A 5,505-nucleotide genomic window follows, 5' to 3' on the forward strand; every position below is an offset into this window, starting at 1 on the left:
ATCGACAGAATTCAATTTCTTGTCCAATTTCTCAATTCTACGGACAATTCTCTTTTCAGGGTTGCTACATTCAGCTAGCAAGGTGGCGAAGGTCATCAGGTGGGTGAAGGATACAATTCAGGTTAAGGCTGGATGTAATTAATACAAGTACAAGTAATACTCGAAAATTACAACAGGTAAAGTCAGGAGTGGATTCCGACGCATATAGGTCGCTAGAGATTGCAAAAAGAGGGAAAATATGAGAAAACGATGGGTTGACGGACAATGGAAATTTACTGGTTATACATTAGAATATAAAGATCATTAACAGACGTGAGTGGAAGAACAAATCTGAGGCCTTTAATCTGTAGTGTACTTGTTACTGTTGATGATGATGAGGATGATATATATATATATATATATATATATATATATATATATATATATATATATATATATATATATGCGTGTGTCTGTGTTCAAATATGCATAAAATGACGAGGTTGAGCTTCAAGAGCCCTCCATATTGGCTAAAAGTTAGGGATATCACGACACTGAAATACCTCAGTTGTAAATCATAAGCTCAAGTTATTATATTACGAATATTGAAAATCTAAATAAGATTATTTATTTTAAAAACATTTTTATTTTCCCTAAATATTAATATTTCGTTTTGATTCCCTATTGTTAATTATTTGTGGGTAAATATTTACCAATTGACATTTTATTTTAAACAGAGAATGGGGTCGAGGTTGCAGCCAGGGTTGCCAGGTTTTCTAAACGAGAAAAGACCAACTTATAATCAATCACAGCTTTAAAAGTCCAACCCATTATTAGAAAAAGGCCAAAAATATAGTAGTTAAAGCCCACATTTTTTCATGATATTACTAAAGGCCAACTAATTTTTAAAAAGCCGAAATTTGAGATTTTTTGGCCTGAAAAAAGGGCAAGCTGGCAACCCTGTCGAGGCTGCAGCCGACTGTCTGGGAAAGAGTGGGAACTGGGAAGTCGCGATTCTTAGGAACGAACGCAAAAAGTCGAAAGCAAAATGTCGCTTGTCGAGAAAGTCCTCTCCAAACTACCAGTTGGACCCAGACACATACAGATGGTAAAAGCTTGGTAAGTTACGTTAAAGTATTAAAACGTAGGTGCAAAAAATATAAGGAATTAGAGACCGAATATTGCCTGGTCGAGATTTCGTCATTGCATATTTGGCTAAGTTTGCAAGACCGGAGATCAGCTGATCGAGGTTTTTGTTTATAAGCTTCGCAATTTTTGGATAATCTGATCGAAAATAGATAATATATTTCTATAAATTGATTTTAATCATCAAAACTTATTACCTTCTAGAATTTCGGGATTGTAGTGGAATTAGGGTCCAATGAAACCGAATTTTCTGGAAGAAAAAGTAGTTTTTTTTACTAGGTTACATTGCCCTGTAATACACTACGATAATATCTATATTTTAATTACTTGTGAGACAAATTTCTATAGTAAATGGACGACTGCTGCTCATTTGGTATTTTTCTCTATGGTTAATGGGGTTAGGCTGTAGCCACTGTAGGATTGATTGATTGATTGATTTGAGTTTTTTTGGCGTCCACCACTGTAGGAAGTAATCACTGGTCATGAAAGTAAGAAAAATTCAAGTTTGCACGAATTATAATTTTTGCCGTACATTACAATATCAATGAACTTAATACTCGTCTCATTGGATGCTGAATGACATACTACGCAATATGCAAACTGCTCATGAAAGAAACGCTCTTGTATTTGCCTTTAGGGTAAAAGGGGTGTATGTATGATACCGACCACCTGTATGTATTATTATGGTTAACAGAATACGTCGGTGTAATGGGAGACGCAGGGGGCGTTAGCCCCCTACCCTGTTAGGTAAGTAGGTAAGGACACGGCTTGTAGGTTAGGTTAAGGGGAAAAGTTTAGGTTGATATCCATTTTTAATCAACGCATGAGGAACTTGGCCTTGATATATAAAGGCTCCTGGTAAAATTATATTTAACGGATGGAACCACATTCCCAGGTCATAGACCTAGATGTAAACAAAAGATTGAAATATATATTTCAGGGGAATAGGATGCCGATATTTTGTGTAATTTTGTTTATTTATTATGGGTCCCAGAGAATAGTGTATAGAGAGGAAAATTTTAAGTTTTACCATTTTATATCGATTCGCTAGTAAATTTTTCTCACCAAAATCCCCGGTTCCCACTGCATGGCCCCCATTTACCGTATTATTATTATTATTATTATTATTACTTACTAAGCTACAACCCTAGTTGGAAAAGCAGTATGCTATAAGCCCAGGGGCTCCAACAGGGAAAATAGCTCAGTGCGGAAAGGAAAAAAGGGAAATAAAATATTCTAAGAAGAGTAACAACAATAAATATCTCCTATATAAACTATAAAAACTTTAACAAAACAAGAGGAAGAGAAATAAGATAGGAGAGTGTGCTCGAGTGTACCCTCAAGCAAGAGAACTCTAACCCAAGACAGTGAAAGGCCATGGTACAGAGGCTATGGCACTACCCAAGACTAGAGAACAGTGGTTTGATTTTGGAGTGTCCTTCTCCTAGAAGAGCTGCTTACCATAGCTAAAGAGTCTCTTCTACCCTTACCAAGAGGAAAGTGGCACTGAACAATTACAGTGCAGTAACCCCTTGGGTGATGAAGAATTGTTTGGTAATCTGTGTTGTCAGGTGTATGATGATAGAGGAGAATATGTAAAGAATATGCCAGACTATTCAGTGTGTATGTAGGCAAAGGGAAAATGAACCGTAACCAGAGAGGAGGATCCAATGTAGTACTGTCTGGCCAGTCAAAAGACCCCATAACTCTCTAGCGGTAGTACTGTACAGTATCTCAACGGGTGGCTGGTGCCCTGGCCAACCTACTACCTATACCTAGGATATATTAGGGTATATCTTATTACCTAATTTGCGTTAGAAATGTAGGTCAGGTTTTCTACATAAAACTTGTATTTGTTTACAAGGCTACGCTCTCCATATACTGTACTGTACTGCCAAATTATGCAAAGCTTTTGTTTTCGTCTATTACTTTTTTTAGGATTTATAACGATTTGCCACATGGGGAAACAAGTTAAAATTATAAAAGACTAGACTGGTTTCCTCACTAAACGACCTGGAACTGACATGGTCAATATAGTCAACCGAACAGAAGCTTGTGATGCCTGCGTACAGTTGGTATACAGTCAAAATATATATTAAATAAAAAGGTAAATGTATAGGAGAGGGCCACATGAAGATATCAGTGATATTCAATGTATTTTTACTAGAATGTGTAGGAATGTATGTAAATAGTGGTATACGAGCGAGATAATTTAGATGAAATTCAATAAAAGTCGAAATATCGACTATCAAACTCACGCTACTCTTGTCTTCCTCCCAGAATTTTTCTAAGTCTGTTGTTATTGTTGACCGTGTCTTGTTTTCAGCTCAAATGAGCCCTGTAACTACTACAATCCGCAGACAAATTAGTCCACTATGACGTCTTAAACATTTGGCCCCGAAAATCACTGTGGCCTGAAGGGAGGGCTTAGGTAGGGGTACAGGGCCCCTAGGTTAGGTTAGGTGGTTGTATTAGGTTCGGTAGTGCCCCGAAAATCACTTTTCTCTTCCTCCCCCCACCCAAAAACCCCGCTTCCCACTGGGGTCCCCCATAATTGTAGTAGTAGGTTTATGCTTACATTTTGTGTAAGAGTAAGTCTTAGTTTCTTTTTTATTCATTTCCTCATGTTTCTATGCGATGTGCAACACCAATCTGGTCGTTTTTCGTCATTAATACTTGAAAAACGGGTGCGGCCTTCTGGAACTTCTCAGCGAACTTCATGATCTTTCCTACAATGTTGCCCATTCAAGGAGATGGGGGGAGGTGACACTCTGCTTCATCCCCAAGTTTATTGCAGACTCAAAATCCATTGGTCACATCCTAGGTTTGGGGCCTTCCAGATCTTTTTTCTGTAACCGATAACTAAGATCAGCTGTTGTTATGCCAAGTGAGGAGTTTGAGATATCTTAAACGCATTGCAGCAGCTTGCCCCCACGTGTCAGCGCTTTTTGCTAGCATAGGGAGGGTGAAGAGGGGGATCACAAAGAACACTATCTCAGCCTGGATTCGTAAGGTTATAGACCTTGCATTGAATCTTGATCCTCCTCCTACTCGTTGACCTAGAGCTCATGTCGTTAAGGGCAGCACGGCCCTGGTGTTCAAACGCAACTACTGTGTTGCAGGTACTACAAGTGGGTGTGTGGAAACATCAAAACAGTTTCACTGCCCACTACCTGCAAGATGTGACCCATATGAGAATGGATACTTTTTCCATTGGTCCTGTGGTGGCTGCACAACAGGTTGTGTAGAATCCCTCAGGCTCGTTGCTGGACAAGTAGTAGATGGTTGAGGGCATTGGTTACCTGGGATTAGTCTATGAATGTTAAGAATGTACAGTATATTGTACATATGAAAGCAAGTTTTTATTCTTTAAACAACTTATTCCTGGCAATGATTAGCGTGTAGCCTACTTAAACTAGCCTGAATTAAGATTGATGTGGGAATTTAGTTTGTGGCAGTCTCCAAAATTTTGTGAGTGCATGTATACAACACTGTATAGTACTGCATATTTAAAGTGCAGTAAACTTTCATCCACAAGATTGTTCAGATATTTTCCTGTCACACAATTTCTGTATATTACAGTATCTTGTCTTTTAACTAGTTTCTCTGGAGACCTTAGCCTTGTATCTTTTTACTTTTCTAATTAGAGGCGAAGCTTGGTAAGCATGCAGTAATAACAACAAGGATTGATAGATCTTGAGTCCTTATTAATTAATGGCTGTCATCATATAATAATTAATTTTGATTGAATTACCAACATCCAGGCACTGGCAATTAAGGTTTGAATAAAAAATTTGATGGTAGGAGACCCTTTGGAACCATGAAATATAAAACTTTTCTTAATTCCAACTAATATTACTGTTCTCATGTTACATGGAGACAATTTAATTTTACATGTTGAAATTTATGATATTTTTTTGTTTTTAGGGTACCCTCTGCGTGCGTGTTTGGAATTGGAGCTGCCACCGGGGGTTTGTACCTGGTTGATTGGAAATTAGTAAACCAGTTTATTCCTTTCTATGGAGGGAAGTTCAAAGAGGAAGAATAAAATGGCCAGCTTGTTCTTCTTGTATGTATTTAGGTAAGTTTGGTAAGAATAAATTTGAGGTTTGTAATAAATTGAAAATATTAGTTATAGCTGTATAGAATTAAGTTTACTGTACATGTCTTGTATACAGTAGTGTTTTTGGTTAAAATAAAAGTAAACATACTGAACTGTACAGCAGTGTACCATAAGCATATTGCTGATGTGTGAATTTTTTATTTTCCAGGTGAACTCAATCAGTTTTAGGATGGCTTTTAAGTTATTACGTCAATATAGAAAATGTTCTTGTGTATAAATTGTACAAACTTTACTATTCCATTAAAGTAAATTTGGAA

General features: G+C 37.2%; 1 long non-coding RNA gene across 1 annotated transcript; it reads left to right on the forward strand.

The window, feature by feature from the left end:
- The first annotated feature begins 934 nt into the window (after nt 1–934).
- LOC137637679 (uncharacterized) lies at nt 935–5,505 on the forward strand. The gene is made up of 3 exons (XR_011043752.1): nt 935–1,098; nt 5,053–5,206; nt 5,397–5,505. It is a non-coding gene; the product is annotated as an uncharacterized lncRNA (long non-coding RNA).

Source organism: Palaemon carinicauda, unplaced genomic scaffold (assembly GCF_036898095.1).
Source record: "Palaemon carinicauda isolate YSFRI2023 unplaced genomic scaffold, ASM3689809v2 scaffold92, whole genome shotgun sequence".
NCBI classification, from domain to species: domain Eukaryota; kingdom Metazoa; phylum Arthropoda; class Malacostraca; order Decapoda; family Palaemonidae; genus Palaemon; species Palaemon carinicauda.